The sequence below is a fragment of the Sorex araneus genome, chromosome 7, assembly GCF_027595985.1.
Source record: "Sorex araneus isolate mSorAra2 chromosome 7, mSorAra2.pri, whole genome shotgun sequence".
NCBI classification, from domain to species: domain Eukaryota; kingdom Metazoa; phylum Chordata; class Mammalia; order Eulipotyphla; family Soricidae; genus Sorex; species Sorex araneus.
The window spans coordinates 73,840,718-73,861,231 of record NC_073308.1 but is presented as its reverse complement, the minus strand read 5'-3'; the positions used below and the strand labels follow the sequence as shown (position 1 = coordinate 73,861,231).

Below are 20,514 nucleotides of genomic sequence, written 5' to 3'. Positions count from 1 at the left end.
TTACAGTGAAGTTAAATTGAATTTTGAATCCCTAAAGAGTGTAGCAGAAGAGGTCTGAATTTAAAAACCAAGAAAATAAATCACAGTGAGATACATTTAAATTGGGAAGCGCTGTCAAAGCTATGTCAACCATCTGACTGGAACTGATCTCCTTATAAGCTTATTTCTTTGTTTTTGGGTTTGTCTTCTCCTGGTCACCATTTATTCCATTGAGAACCTGAAAGAGATATCCATCAGGCCTCCGTGAAATTGCCCAGATTTCCACATACTTTTTAGGAAACTTGATCTTTGCTTTCAGTGGCTAATGATCATCCAATCTCTCCATGCATAATTTTTCAGTGCCAAGGATGCCCAAACTCTTGCTTCCCACTCTTCAACACCATTGAAATTCTGTCTACACTACACCATGTCACAATCCCAGAAACAGCTTTGAACTTGAAATTTCAGTTCCAAAATGAAGATGAAGATTCCGTAGACTCATGGGGCCAGGTAAGAGAGTTCAGAAGAGATTTAGCACTTCGCCATATTTATGAAGCTCTTTTGCCGCCTTATTTTAAACTTTGATGCATGGCTTGTTCTCAGCATTCATAGTTGAACCTTAGTTTTTCCATGTTACACTGTACTCTTTGGATTTCACAAACATCTGGGCTCGCTCTGGGGGTGTGACATCCCTGTGGATTCATGCACAGGCCCTGGAGCCCAAACCGGTCCTCTGACTCTCGATCCTAAAGGCCCGGCAAGCAAGGGCTTCACCCAAACACTCTGAGTGTGCTCACACCTTTGGCTCAACCAGAAAACTCTGTGACTGGTTGTTCCCCTCCTCTGACGGTACCTGGTTAATGCAGTAACCTCTCAACTCACAATCCCTATCCCAGCTCACTGTCCTATCAGTAGCCTCTTGTTTTCAAGAAATAATTAGAAAGAGCCAATCATTTTTCACAGACCTATAGTTTGAGGACAAAATGTTGCATAAAATCATTTTGTTTCTTGTCCCTAAGACCTCACTAGAGCTGAACCTCTGTTATTTGTGTTTCTTTCATTGGCAGGATTTTTAGTTTTGGATCTCATGGTATTAAGAATCACCTTCTTATACTTTTTTACTTATTATTCCATTTATGTACAAATATACTAATTTAACATGAATTACACACCAAGGACGACTCACCAAGCTTCAAACTCCGGTGATAAAATATGAACACAAAAGATGAACATGAAATCTAGCATAGCAGAGTCAGAGAGTGAGTAAATCGGGCAGTAAACAGGGCAGTGGGTAGGATACTGGCTTTCTATGTGGCCAAAAGATCCAGGAGGACCACTAGGAGTTTGGTTTTGGGTCTCATGATCCAAAGCCAGGGATCACTACTGAGTACTGCCAGATAAGACCCCAGGACAAGCAAACGAACAAACAAACCAAAAAATCCAACCAAAAGAAAAAGAAAGAAAGAGAAGTGAGTTAACATTTTGATTTAAGAGAGGCAGAGGCATCTAGAAGTGTGAGAGAAGGAACACTGGAAATGCGTAAAAAGTGCTTGTTTCTAATATATGCCTTCCACAGAACAACAAAATTAAACCAAAATCTCCACTAGTGTCTACACAGGTTAGTACTATAATTTTTTGTTGTGTACATTCAGGTTTTATTTGGAATAATGCTACACATTTCTTAATTCATGCAAATACAGTATAGTTTTGAAAGAAAACTATATGAATACATGTAGTAAATGCTTAGGCTATGCAACATTCTTATAAAAACATGCCTAAATGCACGATGCTAAATTTTTGCTGACTTGCTTTTTTAAGGTGTAGATAACCACTTTGTGATTTGTTTCTAGACACTTCCACAGGCAAGCAGCATGTCAACAAACAATGACTAGGTTAAAAATACTCATTTTTCATTTAGAAAAAAAAAATAAATGAAACTGATTAAGATACCGGGTTAAACGATTTTCTTAGGAGTGAATGTCTTTTGGATTCTTCCTTCTGGGCCAGACCCAGCCAGGCTCAGGGGGGGATTTGACTCTGAGACTCACCCAGTGTCAGTACTGTGAGGGAAAGAAGCCAGGCCCTGCAGGCCAGAACCACCCCCATCCAGCCCTCGAGCCATCTCTTCAGCCTAAATATCTGGTGCTTGCAAGACAGAATCTTTGAAGGGTTCTTTCTCAAACACCCATTACATACAGCGTCAGGGATACCCCACAACTCTCTAAAGCACATTTGAATCACCCGCTACTGCTTCTGCAACTTCTCTCTCTTTGCACTTCTACTTCAGTGGGGCAGCAGCCACCAATCGTTCATTGGCCTGTCGTGGGTTCTGTGGCAGTGTCCTCGGGGTCTGTCTTCAGTGGGAGGAGAGTCCCACTAGCTGCCTGGGGGCCAGAGGAAGATGCTTTCCGCTTCCCTCCAGGAAAGGTCCAGCTGAAAAGAGTCGCTGTCTCCTAGGTCGGTTTCCATTTATCTGAATAACATATTACTGCAATGCACATGATATGCTCCAAATATCTACATTTTGAGTAAATGCTTTCTTCCTGGGTTGCAAAGAGGGAACCACTGATCATTTCCTGGCATTTCAATCCAACTGAGAAAGACGCCAAAGACCAAGGTAGCTTCCTCTCTCCTACCCCCTGACCCCGGGGTTTGTAATCATAGCTCAAGGATCCACAGTGACCAGTAGAATTAGCCCCTCCACAGGCCAGGTGGCCACTTCTTATCTTTCATGACCTTGAATCCAAGCAGGAACATTCATTTGGAAGACAATAAACCATCTTAATTGAATCTGATTTTTAGGGTGTTAAAAGATGTGACGTGGTCAAAAAGAGTAGAAACAGTACATGCCAACGTAGGAATTATAGTTCTGAAAAAACACACAAATTGATAATAACTATTGTCAAGCCTGAGTGTTAAGGCACTTGCCTTGCATGCAGCCAACCCCGATTCTTTCTCCAGTACCAGAAAGGCCCCTGAGCACCACCAGAAGTAACCCCTGAGCATTACCACCTGTGGTCCCAAACTCCCTGGCCCCTCCTACTCTTTCAAAGAATCTTACTGAAACCTGGATAAACTATACAGAATGAAAGAGAAAGTGTGATAGGTTATTAAAGTGACAATAAAGTGTTTGGGGTTCAGAATAATTAGTTGTCTTTACAAAACAGCAGGAGTTCACTTAGACAAATAACCAGCATTTACAAGTACTTGTAAAAAAAAAAAAAGAAGATAAACTTACCAGCAACTACTAATCTGAGAACAAAGACTATAATAATAGCTGTAAACAGACTTTATTTTCAGACATGCTATCACTAAAATGTTTAATTCTCTGCAAAGAGAAGTTAAGCTGCTTTTGGTAAAATGCTAACTTCTGAGAAAATGGGTAGGAAAAGTCCTTTACAATAGCAAATGTGTTTTATTCTACCTCCCAACCAGCATTATTGAAAATTTGAAAACACTATTTATCTGAATAACATATTACTACAATACACACATAATATGCTACAAATGTCTACATTTTGAGTAAATCTTGCTGCATGCAGAAGCATTTCTGTATTTCTGCATTAAATTGGCAAATAGATCACTAATATATTAGGATTTGTTTTATTCCCTCTCAACCAAAACATTTCAGTATAATTTTAAAATATTTGTATAATAAGCCAAGATTTAAATAGAACATTAGTTGAGAATGAATTTGGGATATTTATTCATATCCTGGCTTGCTCCCATTTAGAAATGGATGTGTATTTCCAGGAACGACTCAAATCAGCTCACAGCTACCCATTGGCGGTGCAATCAAAATAAAATATTCAGTTGAACTTGGCTTCAGTTTTGTCAAGTTAATATTCCTCTCGGACAAGTTTGCATTTCTGATAAGAACCCAACCTATGTCACTCTCTAACGACATCTTGAGCAGTGGGGGACACACTTGGACTGGATGGCTTTACTAATGTGAAATAGTATTTCTCGTATCTCAATTCATTAAAAGTATTTTGCGCACGTGGATATTATTACGTGACAGGACATTGTAAATTCTATTCTAAAGTGGAATTTATTTTATTTATCTGCACAGTATAAAGTGGACCAAGCCGTCCATATGGTTGGATAAGCCTTGGTTATTTGATAAAATGAGTCCACTGTGCAAGGTTGGTAGAAACAATTCTGGGAAACTTACCAGTGATGAAGTGGAGGAAAATGTGTTATCTGGCAAATGGACTGTGTTCTGCATATATACAGGGAAGTTGGCAGGGCCGGTGCCCCATGACCAAGGGACCTAGAACAGCAGAGGTCCAGGTGAGGGAGTTACTGTCTATTTGAATCTGAAGCCTTGTGAAATACCATAGGGAGCATGGCAGTCCCTTTCCCTCTTCCCCTTGGTCTTGAATATGCCAGGGGATTTGGGACTATTAAACTAGGGCTCCCACTCACCCTCAGCGACAACAATTGAATATTGAATCCTATACTGTGCAGGCACAAGCACCTCTCACGGAGAAAGGGAGTTGATGAGAGAGCAAGAAGTTGTGATCTGTACACTCAGAGGAATCCACACAGCTCAGGTTCCTCAGTAAATGGGGGCGGGGGGGTGTCCAGAGGGGGCCATGACAGGTGAAATAAACCAGAAGGTGGGAGACAACTACCAGATGGTTTCACTCTTGTTGGGACGTAAGGAATAATCAAGAGAATAGACAAAGGCAAATCTAGCCTGACTCCCGGGTTCTGACTCTAGAGTGGAATCTGAGCAATGGGACTTGGAGACAGGGTGGGGGTGGGGGGCAGGACTAGACAGAGCTGGAGAGGCTGGTGGTGGAGGCAGAGGGTGAGGTGGTAACAGACACTCGGGAAGCTGTGAACATGCACCACTAGTGCAGACACAGCTTCACCAGTGTCACCCAACAGAAGCGTAACTAATGCAGGCCACATGCAACCCGGAGACCCGGAGCTGTACCCAGCTGTATAGGCCTGTCCTGCGGTACCCCCAGAGGACTCTCAGCTTAGAGCCATAGAACAATGCTGTCCCTAGACCTGGAAATGGCGCCTACCCGTTGTCACGTGAGAAGCTTCTTGTCCCTGGCCTAAGCACACTGCTCAGTGATCCGTGTGTCCCCCGAGGTACCACGTGCCACGGCCCTTTCCACTCCTGAGCCTTGCGCCCTGGGCAGTGTAGGTCACTCTCGGTGTCTGTGGCTGGGAGTCCAGGCTCCTGTCCCAGCTTTTGCTCTCGCACAGCCAAAAGTTGTGGACAGGGTCTGCACAGGCCTCCCTGACAGCCAGATAAACGTTCTCTAACGTCAGCTATCCTCTGAGCACTGAGATTTTGTGAAGGGGCAAGAAACTTGCCTGAGATCTTGTGTTGCTCAGAGACCAGGGCAGCATTCCTCTAGGTTTGGGGGCATCTCAGCCCATGTGGCGCCAAGCTGAGGGGTCCCAGTCCTGCTGAAAGTCCTTGTGCAACTGGGGACTTTCAATATTAGCTTCTGTCCCCCTGGGTTATTGGCCCTGACCCAAGAGTTCCATGACCTGGACATAGCGAGACCTCTTCCATGGCTTGCACTTGTTCTCCCTATGTTCTTCTTTGTGCATCACTGGGCGGGTACCTCGGATAAGCCACTTTTCTTGCATGTGACTAACCCTCTGTTTGATTCCTGGCACCATCTGGTCCCCTGAGCACCACCAGGAGTCATCCCTGAGTGTAGAACCAGGAGTCAGCCCTGAGCACCACCAGGTGTAACCCCAAAGGAAAATAAAGCATCACAAAACAAAACTTTTTTTTGACAAGATCAAGCATTATCAGTCACCTTGAGGGACACCGACAATGGTACCCACGTTTCTCTCCCAAATGATGGCGACGAGAAGAGCAGTTCGTCTCTCATCCCTGTGAGCTCAGCTTCACTCTTGTTAGTAATCACCCTGAGGCCAGGTGGAGCATGCTCCTAGGAATCTATCTGGGCAGGTCTTGAAACTTTTGGCATCATTCATTTCCTTCTGTTCACATGGCCCCGGGAGAAGTCTCCTGGGGAAGACTTGCCCTCAGAAGAGCAATCATTCGGACTTGGCCAGAATTCCTTTTCCTGGGAACTGCACGGCTGGAGATGGAAGGCCCAGGATTTGGCTGAATTCTCCCAGCTCACGTCTTCAAACTGCTCAGTTCAACGGGACGTGCCATTGCCCCTGGTAGATACTGTCAACTGTTAGTTCTGCTGTTATTGTCTGCCCTATGACTAATATTTTTCAGAGAAAAAAAGAAGAAAAAACAAAAAGACAAAAAGAGAAAAAAAATGAATACTCATTTCTCAAAATGAGAGCGTCTTGCATACTTTCTAAAATAACAGAAATCTTAGTTTCTGGTGAATATGTTCACATATTTGTATAAAAAACTAGGAAATGTCAATTTAAAGGGTGGTCTTATGAACATAACGGACCGAACCCTGGACAGGGAGGACCCGTGAAGAGAGGTCAGGTGACACCCCGGGCCAGAGTCCCGGTGCGGTCCCGTGCCCGCTCGGAGCACCCCCGCCCCGCCGGGCAGGTCCCAGTCATTCGCCCACCGCGCCTGATCCCACCCTCCCGTGTCCGAACAGGTTAGGGGCGTGTCCTGTCATTTGGGGCGTGGCCTCAAAAGTGGGCGTGGCCTGTTTCCAGAGCGGCCACAGATATTTTTCTTACCGTTCCATGCATTGTCCTTTGGCTACAATTGATTGAACCCATTCCTCCGAAGAACTCCCTCATCATCTTAGTTACTATATGTTGATACTCAACTAACCTAGCCTATCCTAACTTCACAAAAACTGTCAATGAACACATCAACTTGCACGGAAAAGTACTTTGTCAAATGAGCATAGCCAAAAATCTTTAGTCGAGGTTCCTCCTAAGTTAACGAGAGCTCCAGATAGTAAAGCCCATAACAACATGAAGAAACTGAGAAAATCCCCACCACTAGGAGAGAGCCAAGAAAATATCTCACTAACCTCAGCAGCGACTTCCCAGAAATACACCCTCCTCTCAGATAGAGAATTCAGAGAGGAAATTGTGAGGATGATTCGTGAACTCAACACAACTATGGAACGAACATCCAATAAATTAAGGGAGGATATGGATGCCGCGTTGGAACGCTCCACCAAGATAATCCAGGAAGAAATGAGAGCAGAAATTTCAAAGCTACGAACAGAAGTCACACAACTAAAAGAATCAGTAGATGAAATGAAAAACTCTGTAGGAGCCCTCAGTAGTAGAATGACTACAGCCGAAGACAGAATCAGTGAGCTTGAAGATGAGCTGCACAAAGCATATAGACAACAGCAAATAATGGCAAAAGACCTCAAAATGGCTCTAGAGTGAGTTAGAGTCCTAGGGGACGACCTCAGGAGAAACAACATAAGAATCATGGGAGTGCCGGAACCACACAGAGTCCCGGTGCATGGCAAGCGGTGGCTGACCCCAGAGCCTGGGAAAGGCTCTTCCCACTTTACTTCCTCCTCAAGTGATGGCAGCAGGGAGCATCGGGGCGTTCCACTGTAACACACTGTTGGCTGCTGTTTGGTCCGCCGTTCACAAAGGGGCTCTGCCCACGAGAGTGGGGAAGCGGAATGAACGTCCCCTCCTTCCCTGTTCTCCACATACCTGACCTCCAAGTATTGCAGCGGAGGATTCTCATGGCACTAACTGGGACTGAGCGAACTGATAATCTCTGATTATCTTTGGTTCAAGTAGATTCAATGGCTCAGCCAAAGAGCTTCTGTTTCAAAGAGCTCATCAGAGATGCTTTCAAGAAATGTGAGCTCAGCTCAGGGCTGGAGCAATAGCACAGTCGGCAGGGCATTTGCCTTGCACACGGCTGACCCAGGTTCGATTCTCAGCATCCCTTATGGTCTCCTGAGAACTGCCAGGAGTAATTCCTGAGTGCACTTGGCATGAGCCAGGAGTAACCCTCGTGCATTGTCGGGTGTGACCTGCCCCTCCCCACAAAAAAAAAAGAAAAATAGAAAATAAATGTGAGCTGGGCAAAGGAACTGTTTTCTGCTTTCTTTAAGCGTCGATCACATTATAATCAACAATGAGCCTCCACTTCATCCTCTTGATGTTTCACCAAAAATAAACTCCATGACTATGCTCTGAGAGAAAATGTATCTGATACTTAAAGAAATTTGCAATAAAATCCATAACATAGCTCTACAAAAAAGCTGTGTGGCCTATTAATCACCCCAATTACTAATAAAAACATCAACTCCAGCCCCTAATCCTGAGTAAATATATCCAAGGTGAGTACATCCAGCTGTCCGCGTGCTGGCTGGAAGTTCACAGAATTGCTCCGGTTTCCATTATCGGCCCCTTTGCTCTTCATTTCCCCTGGATAATTACCTCCTTCCCTTCATTGGTACTAATTAGCCTACATTTTGCTTGACGCGTTAGCTTGAATTGTGTCACCCAGGTAAGAGAGCTTGAATAAAGCCCGGCTTCGCAACGCTGCCGCTGATCATTATCGATCATAAAGGTACCCGCAAAATGAATTGAGTAAAAGGCAATTAAACTGGGTAGAAAGAAATGTGTGCTTTAAGTTTTAATTTCATTTTCTGCCTTCTCTACACTTTCTTTTATAGATTTTTATATGAACTTTGTGATGAAATAGATGATCTATATTTCTTGCATGTCTCCATTTTGAGCTCTTTAAAAAAGTCATAATTTTTTTTTTCGCTCTCTTGTTTTTCTCTTAGGTCCTGTTACTCCCGAGGTTGTTCAGCAATTATAGTAGAGTTGGGTACAAATGCTGCCCTGTGGTAGCCAGATTGTTTCAAAAATTATAGGAGACCGTCATCCTCCTCATCAGTAAGTGCACTTGCCGTGAGTTCCTGAGCTAATAGCGCTGATGCCTCTGTAATTGCACATTACACACTCCAGTGTTTGAGTCAGGAGAGCAGAATTTCTGCCTGGAGCAAAGAAGTGGAAGGGAAGCATGTTTCATCTGCCTCAGATCACGGCTTCATCACATCCAGTGGGGACAAGACGATTCTCATCTCATTATCTGTTGCTATCCGGTCCGTACCATGTCCAGAGAAATCCTATTCCAACTATTACCAGGGAATGTCAGTGTGTAAGAGCAGACTCAGGGCAACAAGGGCCTCTTCTGGCTCACACCAAACTTGGAGTTTCGCTTTGCAAAAGATCTTCTTCGCTCGCTCGTTACTAAGTCGTAAAAGTGCTTTATAGGTCTCTGATATGAGCCCTTGGTCAGATGAGTGATGGGCAAATGTTTTCTCCTATTCTGCAGGAAGTTGTTTTATTCCAGTCATTATTTCTTTTTTTTTTTCAGTCATTATTTCTTTTATGGTGCAGAAACTTCTGAATTGGATGTAATCCCACATGTTTCTTTCTGCTTCCGTTTGCTTAGCAGTGGTGGGAGTCATTGATGGTACCTCTGGATTCAGTGCCACAAAGGGGTCTACCCATGTCCCCCTCGATATCATTTATTGAGTTCACTCTCCACCTGGGGTTGACCAGTTTTCCCAGCACCGAGTGTTGATGAGACTTTGTGTGCTCCATTTGACACCCGTAGCTCCTGGGTCACAGATTAGCTGACCATGTATATGAGGGTCTGTCTCTGGATCTCCTTCTATTCCATTAATTTGAAACCCTACCTTCAACCCAGCACCACACTGCCCTACTACCCTGATCATTATAGATTTATCGTAGAATTTAAAATTGGAGAAAGAAGAGCTTCCCATTATTGTTTTGGATATTGGGGAAGGGAGAGCTAAAAATTAAAAAATCCTCTAAAAAATGCTTTCTCCAGACACCCATGACTTACGAAGTCCTTGACGTTAGGGTTTCAGCCATACAGTGTTCTCAATGAACCAGGACCACGTGAGAGGCTACGGGAACATATTCTGAACCGTGGAACAATGGAGACAAGAAGGGCTGATGCCGCTCCTGACAGAGAAGCTGCTGCGAAGATCCTCTAAGGACAAATTATAACACAGAGGAATGTAACGTGACTCTGTGGGCAGGAAACATTGGTACATGAGCAAAGTCATGGAGCACGCGTAGGACAGAAGATTCCTTTAAAAAATCTACATAATATTAAAGATCTGCTTTCTTTGATGAAAATAACTCAATATGCACTCACATATCTTAACGTAAAGGTGCTTTACAAGAAAGAAGACTCCAAATGAATATGTTTTTTTTGTTTGTTTGTTTTGTTTTTGTTTTCGTTTTGCTTTTTGGGTCACACCTGGTGATGCACAGGGGTTACTCCACTCAGGAATCACCCCTGGCGGTGCTCAGGGGACCATCTGGGATCCTGGGATTCGAACCCGGGTCGGTCGCATGCAAGGCAAACGCCCTACCCTCTGTGCTATTGCTCCAGTCCCCCAAGTGAATATGTTTTAATGGAGACTTTAACTATATATGAATCTAGGTTGTTTAACTTAGGGTGATGGGTTTTCTGACTTTTTTTTTACTTGTTGAGCCCCAGGACCCAGAAGCTCTAGGGTTCACTCCTGCTTCTGCACTCAGGAATTTTTCCTTGTGATGCCCTCTGGTCAGCCACGTACCAGGCAAGTGCTCTGCCCATTGTACCATCATTCAAAACCCCAAAATCTGTTTTATTCATTCAAAATCATTTAAGATGTTGCAACTAAAAATGAGGATTTCAAGTGAAATTTCACTGATCAGAAAAGAAGTGAATGGCTGTTTATTTCACTGTATCACTGTCATCTCATGGTTCATCGATTTGCTCAAACAGGTGCCAGTAATGTCTTCATTTGTCCCTGTTGTGTGCTAGTGTAGCCCAATGGCGTCTGCTCGCTCCAGCAACATGAAGAGCACGTTGTTGTCACTGGTTTTGGCATATCAAATATGTCACGGGTAGCTTGCCAGGCTCTGCCATGTGGGGAAAAAAAAATAAAGAGTTTGTGTGGCCGCATTTGCAGCCGCACGCTCCAGGAAAATATGCGTCACTCTCTTCTGGGAGCTTTGTTTTATAGTCTCTGGATCTTGGCTGTTGATGAGATTACATGGCACCATGGGCAGTTTGTAGGTGTGACTGCCAAGCTACTGGAAAACTGAGGATCTGGGTGGAGAAGGCCCAGTCCCGATCTGAGCAGGCTTAGAAATCTCATCCATGTGTACCGCATACCTGGGTTCCTCTCTTGGTTCGTTCATGAGTGAGGCTTGTCTGAGTGTGTGGCGAGTATCCTTGAGCATGACTGTGGATGAGTTCTGGAGTTTTTCGGCTGCTGGGGCTCTGCTTGGGGCGGAGAGGAAATCTCAACCCACCCCCCTCCAAGGGGCTACCAGTGAAGACAAACTGGCACAGAGGCAGGAGATTCTGCTGTTTATCTAATATAATTAAATAATACATAAGCTTAAAAAGCAGCATTAATATTCCACAGAAGCAAACCTCAAATGAATGACATGTACACTGGATCCAAAGCAAGAAAGATATCTCTGTGTGTTTGACTCACGCATGTGGTGGAGCAAGCTCAGGAAAACCTAGCACTCATATCTCATCGTCAAACAAAATAGCAATGGTATAGATTTCTTTCCTCCTGTCCCTTTCCCTCCCCTTCCTACTGCTCCCTTTCGTCCTCCTTCCCTTTCCTTCTTTTCCCTCCCATCTTTTGTTTCATTTGTCTTGATTACAGAAAACTACAGACAATGACTTGTCTGTCTTGCTAAATTTCATCCTATAATATTCATTATGTTACACCAATATGCCAGTCTGAGGACTCTAATTCAATCATCTAAAATATTGATTGTTCCATGTCTCTTTCTATACTTTAAAAATTGTTACCAATATAATTGAAGTTGCCAGCTGTATTTGTAAGCAGAAATATAGAGGTGAAAGAGCCAAACATTATGATACATTTCTTTCTAATTTGAAAAGAGCACATAATTTCCCACAAATTTTCAGGAACCCATTATGCATGACACGAGAATTATGCAAATAGATCTAACACATTAGGTTCCAATTGTGTAAAATAAAATAGAGTGAACGCTTCCAGGCTTGTGCAGACTCAGTTCTGTCAGGGATGTAAGCTTTGCTCTGGCTCGTGAGAGCCAACAATCTGGCTGGCTGTGAAGTCACCCACCTGTTACGACAGCTTCGGGGAACGTATGTCTGTACAGCAGAGCACTTCCAGGGATCAAAGTTTCCCTTGGGCTCTGCTGCCTCCAGCAGCCAGGGACCGTACCAGGGAGGTATATTACAGCTTGAATTCTGATTCCGAGAGGCTAAATCTCCTGCATCACATTCTCCGGCAAACCAAGCCCACAGCCAGTTGACTCCAAACGATAGTTTATTTCTCGGAATTACCGGCCATACTCAGGGATTCCTACTTTGTTTGATCTTATCAAATTTCTGACCCACATAGGAATCAAGATGGGAAAATCTAGTAGTGGAGGCAATAGAAGAGGACGTAAGATTCTGTGCCCAACAGCGCTGTATGGGGGACAGGAGGAGGAATCTGTGCTAGCAAGGGCATGCCCAGGCTCCACGTGAGGTCACGTGAGGTGGTTGCTGAAAATTTCTCCTGAAATCCTTGGAGTTTCCATAAATACCTTTTGTGGCTGCTGTTTGAAATATACATATATATTTTTCTTTTTTTCCCTCAATCACCATTTTTTCTTTTTTTCCTCCTCATTCATTCTTTTTTCTCTTCTTCAATATCCTTATAGTCTCTTCTCTTTTACCCTGTGGTTTTCACTTTTCTTCTTCCTATTCTTCTTATCCTTCATTTACCTTTCTCCTTAAAGCTCCCACTCCATAGTCTCATCTACGGCTTAAGTTTTATTATTTTGCCAGTTGCAATGGTATAGCTTTGTTTGAAATTATTATATTATATTATATTTCAGCACACACTTATATTTTACCTCTTCTAATCTTACAACTTCTGAAACATAGAGTAATGGACAGGTATATTAGAAACTAGACAGACATTATTAATATTTGTCTCTTCATGGGAAGTATCATTTTCACAATTCCAAAAGATTTTGATTGTACAAAAATGAAAGTCTCTGCATTTCATATATGTTCATCCAATTTTCTTATAATTTTCTTTGGTATTTTTCAATTAGAAAACAAATAAATTATTACAATTGGATTCAATCTGAGCCAATTTAGTGATTTATCTCCCTATCATTCAATTTGATAGTTCTTTATGCATTTATTCAACAGCAATGTTAGTAATTAAAAGATGACAATATAGTCTCAAAGAACTTATTCTTTAATAGCTCCAAAATTAAAATATTCTGTATATCAAGAGTGGTATATACAAGTGATGAGAAGTATAGGTTAATAAAGTAATAAGATCTCAGAAATGTGGACAAGTGATTTTTTTATTCAATAGGTGTGGCCTTAATATATTGTTTTAAAATATTATAATATATTACCTGTAGCATATATTATTTGCACTCTATGAATCTGTTCTCTTTCATAAAACAGCTATTTTCCATAAAATTATTTTGAGAAACATTTTTAAAAGTTTGAAAGACATATTTGTTATGCAAACTGCATCTTGGTTTCTTATATCATGGGAAAAAAGGTCAATTTTTATTCTGGAAACACAATTCTACAAAATAATTGATCAGTCCCTTAAAGTTCTCTGTTTTGATTATTTCCATTGCCAGAATAAAGTAAAACTACCTCCAGACACCATTCTCCTAGAAAAGTGGATTTTCCAGGAATGGTGAGCAGAAGACTTAGAAATCACCCTCAAAGTTTTGTCCCCTAATCAAATTTAAGAACTTTATAAATGTGGTTCAGATTATTAGTAGGTGCTAGAATTTGCAGACTGTCTTGGATTAACTACATAGAGGTATGTAGTACAATCACATGAGCTCTTTGAAGCAGGGGAAGAAGGCAGAAGAGATTACTCAGATTCAGAGAAATTGGAAACAAGAGAAGTTGACCTGTCACAGTTGATTTTGAAGATGAAGGCAGAGGACAATTCCAGGGAAATTTGTGAATGATCTTTGTCTGAAACTCAGAAAGGAAATAGGAAATTAAGTCCTGCAACCTCATGGAACCAAACTGTTGGTGCCAGGGAGACTGAAAGCGGGTTTTTCTCAACGTTCAAGAAGGAAAGCCGGAGAGTGGACGAGACTCAGAGAGCCAAGGGGGCGGCTCTGAGTGTCCACTTATCCAGAACAACTGGAGAAGCCATCTGCCTGGGTTTCACGTGTTTACCTGGTGCTGTTGGCTGAGAAGCAAGAGAAACCTAATACGAAACAAATTCTTATTCTGTTTTGTATTCTCCACATAACTTAACTTTCCCTATTCATTTTAAAGGAAAATGTCATTGTCTTTGATTTGAAGGGACAAGAGAATCATGAATGATGTTGAGTCCTGCTATTCAGCACTTCCTTCTCTTGTGTTGGGGCAGGTTCTCAAGTGGTTTTTAGAGTGTCCTGGGCCATTCTGGTGATTTGAGGCCAATGAGAGCCCAGAGAGGCAGAAGTGCTTAGCCTTTCAGTGCCAGGAATTACCAGGGATTGCCAGGGATTACCTGGGAATTACAAAGTGACAGGTGGTTGGGGGTCTCCAGGTCTGCACTGGGCAGAATCATGGATTTTAGACTGGCCATCTGCAAGGCAATTACCTAAAGAACTGTGCTATTGCCCCAGACCCTGAAATTCTTCTTTGTATCTTCTCCTAGAAAATTGGATTTTTTTAATTTGAGAGGAAAGATAGCACAGTAGCACAGTTGTCCCATTGTTCATTAATTTGCTTGAGTGGGCACCAGTAAGGTCTCCATTGTGAGACTTCTTGTTACTGTTTTTGGCATATCGAACATGCCATGGGTAGCTTGCCAGGCTCTAGCGTAACGGGTGAGATACTCTCTGTAGCTTGCCGGGGTCTCTGAGAGGAGGGGAGGAATTGAACTTGGGCCGGCTGCCTACAGGGCAAAGACCCTACCCGCTGTGCTTTCGCTCCAGCCCAAGAGGAAAAGATACTAACATTTAATAAATAATTTCATTTTGAGTCTGTTTAATTGTGAGTGGGCAGGCAGTAGAAACTCCACTTAGATCCTGACGTTCACACTTAGCAATTCTAACTTTCCCTTGGCCTTGTTGTGGAGTAACCCTAAAAGATGTTCTCATGTGTCGTATGCTTAATGGTGAGCTGTGTCTAGTTTAAGGATGAGGGACAGATCATGTTTGTTCAACCACATTGTCTGAGAAGTTTATGAAGGAAGAACCAAGGGTTCTTGAACCACAGGTGCCAGCCTTGGGGGACGTGAGTAAGGCCCCTCCTATCCCATAACATCCTACTATAAACTTCCAACTTTCTTTTCCATCCAGTTCCATCCGAACTCCTATGCCCAATCTGAGAGCATGTATGTTTTAGAGAGAAGAAATCTGCCATATCTTCAGGCTTCTAGCCCTGAATAAACCATGTTTTTCTCTGAAAACTCTTATCTCTTGAGAAATAGGCCTTCACACAGCATTGAATCTTGGATTTGACAGCAGTCCATTCTGCATAATAAATAATAACTAATTGTTCATAAAATAGGGCTAATCTCTGTTACAGGGTGTTAAAAGCGTAAAATAAACACCACAATTGTGTTCAGGTCTGTCAGGAGAGAGCACTGGCTTAGGTGCTGGAGAGGGATTTAAAGAATCTGAATTTGATGTGTAACTTTATCTCAGCAACTGAATCTGGAAACTCAGTGTTTGAAATGAAAGCTTGACTAGAGAATCAGAAACAAACCATTTTTAAAAACCAAATGAAATAAAATATTTCAAAGGGATGTGATAAGCTCTTAAATTTGGCAAAGACATTGATTAAAAGAAGGAAATAAAAATCTCCCACTGGATCTTTTCAAAAGAAGCACATCAAGATCTAAGTAGAATTAAATTTGGCAGGTAAAATTCATATTTAAGTGTATTGACAAATGAGTGAGAAAATACAAGCTAATGGCAAGTTTAGATGAGAGATGGAAAAATCGGGGAAGATAATAGATAATGGAAACTTTTACAGAATGATAATTTTAAGAATTTCTAACTTGTTCATAAGTGGAGATGACATTTCTAGTTTAAAAATGATGAAATATATATACAAGAGAGGAGAGACTAGTAAGAACGAGAGAGCAATTGTTTCTGAGAGCTGCAATGAAGAGCTGGAGAGATGATCCAAAGGCTCGTTCTAGCTCCTGGTTTGCACAAATGAATCCTGGCTTTGGTCCCTGGCACCCCATGCCAGCCTGGCCCTGTTGAGCATGATTGTCCTCCTTACTCCAAGAATGCAACCCCTTCAAGTCCAGCAGGGCAGCTGCCAATCAAGAGCTAGAATGGATTTGCAAGGCCTGTACCCCCTGGCAGACCAAAGGGCAGCAGGAGGACCCTATGGGACATAGAAGTGGAGACTTCTGAACACGGGGCTTGTATGGTGTGGTAGAGTCCTTGGGAGGCCTTTAGAGAAATTTTTAGAGATCCCCCTTTCCTCATTCGGAAACTCAAATTCAGTTCTCTTAGTCCAAGAGACCCCAGATGCAAAACTGACGTTGGTCTACTGACCTCTTATCCACCACTTCACACTGGTCTTGGGGACAGGTCAAGTTCCACCTCAGGGTGATTTTTTTTTTTTGCTTTTTGGGTCACACCCAGTGATGCTCAGTGGTCACTCCTGGCTCTACACTCAGGAATTACCCCTGGCCATGCTCAGGGGACCATATGGGATGCTGGGAATCAAATCCGCATCAGCCACGTGCATGGCAAATGCCCTACCCGCTGTGCTATCACTCCAGCCCCCTCAGGGTGATTTTTATAACCAGCAATAATAACAATGAGGCAATTGTCTTTCTGGTTTCCAATGCCTTCATGCTTCTTATCAAGCTATAGTATTGTTCCGTTCTTTCTTTACACTGGGCAAGTTAACCATTGTGACCTTCAACTACTGTAAGTGAAGTAATAATCACTGTAGCTGCAACTATTAATTCCAACTATCAGTTGGGCTTTGACTGTTTAAATATTCAGATATACAGAAAACCCTCTGACCCAGCTCCCCGGCATTTTGGTCAGAACGCAGCATGGCATTTCTTTCCACAGATTACTCTTCCACAAAGCACCTGGTGAAAATCTGTAACTAGTTGACCCAGACACCTCTCATGACATGCAAAATTCAAGAATGACGGGTAAGATTTGCCTAAATTCTTCAGGAATTCCACCTGGACAAGGATTAGCTCCATGTTGGGAAAGACTGACCTTATTGTTGATGATTTCTTTGTGCTGAATGAAATAACGCAAATCAAGAACTTGTCAGCTTAAAATGAAAATGGGTACTCAAAAACTCACAAATGTCCAAATGTTCTTTGAATATGATTTACTTTTCCAGGTTTTTTTTTTTTTTTATCTCTGGACATGAGTCTTTTGAACTTCGCTTTGGCTTGGCACTTCTTTCTACTCCATTGTCCAAGCTGACTTCTTTAGAATTAGTTTGTATAATTTTTCAATGCCATTTATATGATTGCTTTTCAGAATTTATATTCATATGGTTATGAGGCTTCAAACTAGACCAAACTGCCTCATTTCAGCTCCAGGTTCTTGATGAAATTTGACTGTAGCAAGTTATTTAATTTTTCTTGTATTCCTATTTCCTCATTTGCTAGAATGACATTACTACCTAGCTTTTCATCTATTTTTATAATCAAATACTTAATTCTTACAAAATGGATGGGTACAGCAAATGGACACAGTGATCCTTAAAATGTTTATCTTTATTGTGATTATAATCTGCAACTAAGTTTACCATGAATAATTCCATTATATTTCTATTTATTAAACAATTATGCAAAGATTATACTTTGTATCTGTACCCCTCATTTATTATATTGCCAGTGATGTTCATCTTATAAATTAAAAATACATATTACATTCATTTTGTGGTTTTTCAGAAGAAAACATATAGTTGGATCGGGTGAGATGGAGAAAGAGATCACGAATCACGAATCACAAAATCTCATTGATCGTCGATTTCTCAAGCGGTCTCAGTAACCTCTCCATTTCTCCTATCCCTGAGATTTTAGAAGTCTCTCTCCACTGGGCCCTCCCAATGATGCCGCATTGGAGGCTCTTTCAGGGTCAGGGGAATGGGATCCAGCTGGTTACTGGCTTTAGCATACGAATACACCATGGGAAGCTTGCAAGGCTGTCCCACAGGGGCAGGAAACTCTCAGAAGCTTGCTAGTTTCTCCCAGAGGGAGAAGTAGGTTATAAGATACCGCTTCTGGGAGCTTGCTTTTAAGTCTCTGGATTTGGCCGTTGATGGGATTACACACCCTGGGTTCCTCTGCCGGTACCTTCATGCATGAGGCATGTCTGAACGTGTGGAAAGGGGCCTCCAGCATGGCTGTGGCTAGGTTCCGGTGGTCTTAGGCCACCAGGAGCTCTGATCAGGGCAGGGAGGGAAGCTGGAGCCCATCCCCTCTGAGGGGCCCTGGGGGAGACAGCCAGGCTTGTGGGCAAGAGACTCTCTGCCGGGGAAAGAGATCAGAAGGTACAAATTTCCAGTTTAAAATAGACACAGAGCCATGTTCACAGGTGCTCTTCATATGTTCAGGTCACCCATGAATGAATCCGAAGAAAACCCAGGAATGTGGAGCTTGCGACTGAAAATTCCAGGTTCAACAGAACCCGGAATGGGTGACCTTCCCTCATCTCCCCCTGTTTCCGGCAACGTCGCAGTCACCCCCACAAATCACCTCTGACTGGTGCTAGGTAATCTCATCAATGGCCATGATCCAGAGACTCAACAGTACATCTCTTGGAAGAGAGCACAGAATGAGACACCTTAGCCATGCCTCCAGACCCACACCAGGCTGTTTCATTCGGGGCAACCCAGCAGCCAAAACCTCCCAGAATTCAAATGCCACCACAGTCATGGCCGTACTCTTGGTCAGACGAGCCTCACCCATGAGTGAACCTATTCCTGGATCTCATATTTTACACCACTAATATTCCAAGAGTAGTGCACCACATTTTATGGGGTTTAGACTAGAAATCAACCAATCTTAGGGAAAATATATACTTATGTATTTACATATGCACACAAGGCTCAACCTTTAGAAACATGTTAGTAATCTCTTATAGAAGGGCTTAATGGTTCCTGGGTGAAATGCAACAATCTTCGCACACTTTCCTCTAAGGAACCTTTTTTGGATCATTTTTAGCAGATTATTCATAACAAACAGTACAAAATAAACTATTTCAGTTCTGATTTGGGTGCAGGGGCTGTAGGTCTGGATGGCAACATCTGAAATATGGTGTAGGAAGGTGTAATGGTTGTGGGATTGGTGTTTGACTATTAAATGTAATCAGATATTGGAACTACTTTATAAAAACTAAATTAAAGGGGCTGGAGCAATAGACAGCAGGTAGGGTGTTTGCCTTGCACGTGGCCAACCTGAGTTCGATTCCCAGCATCCCATATGGTTCCCTGAGCACCTCCAGGGGGTAATTCCTGAGTGCAGAGCCAGGAATAACCCCTGTACACTGCCGGGTGTAACCCAAAAAGCAAAAATAAAACAAGAAAACAAAACTAAATTAAATTTTAAAAATCTGTTTTGAAACTCTTAGAAAAATAAAACACAAACTTAGCAGACACTATATTGACTAAACTGATAATGCATTGTATGTTTGGAGGTTGCTAAGAAAGCATATCTCAAAATTTGTTATTAAAAGGAAAAAAGTTTAGCAGCCATGTATGCTAATATATATTAGCCAAACTTACTATAGTGATAACTTTGTCATAAACACAAACATTGAATCAATAATAAACATATTGAATTAATAATCATTAGCTAAGTCTAATATATAATGTGGTCTGGGTAGAGCGATAGCATAGCGGGCAGGGTGTTTGCCTTGCATGCAGCTGACCCAGGTTCTATTCATCTGCCCCTCTTGGAGAGCCTGGCAAGCTACTGAGAGTATCCTGCCCCCCCCCCCGCAAAGCCTGGCAAGCTACCCATGGCATATTTGATATGCCAAAGACAGCAGTAACAAGTATCACAATGGAGATGTTACTGGTGCCTGCTCGAGCAAACCAATGAGCAATGAGATGAGAGTGATACAGTGATACAGTGAATATAATGTGGTATCTCAGTCATGCATAGTTGAAAAACTATGTGTTCCAAACTTTCCTCCTAAAACCTACAGATCAAGTATCTCTCTAATTTTTATTTTGTTTGGGGGCCATATCTCAACCTCTTGCTTTGGAGTTGACGGTGCCCTGGACCATAAGTGATGCTGAGTGATGATCACTCAAACATAAGTGATGTTTAACCCCAAACTCTGCATACAATGCAGATAAATACTCAGAGAAAGAAATAATCTTTCTCTCTGGCCTCCGAACAAGAATATCTTTTAAGAAAGATAATTATGAACCAGGAGTGATAACTTCAATCCAGTTCCAATAAAGACTGAACTGAGGGGTCCCCCTTATTTTAACTTAGAACACTTGGCAGTCTCTTTACGTATCGTGTATCTTCCTAGATATGGATCTTGACAGAATCTTTAAAATTATAGGTTCATTTTATATATGAGGCA

At 42.3% G+C, this 20,514-nt stretch overlaps 1 protein-coding gene across 5 annotated transcripts in view; it reads right to left on the bottom strand.

Annotated features, from left to right (window-relative positions):
• Positions 1 to 1,934: 1,934 nt before the first annotated feature.
• The window catches only part of LOC129406491 (uncharacterized), a 341,367-nt gene continuing 322,787 nt past the window's right edge, over positions 1,935 to 20,514 (bottom strand). For all 5 annotated transcript variants that reach the window (XR_008631038.1, XR_008631037.1, XR_008631041.1 and 2 more), the window contains one exon: positions 1,935 to 6,197. The gene's annotated coding sequence lies outside the window, so the exon portion shown is untranslated. The remainder of the gene's footprint in view (positions 6,198 to 20,514) is intronic.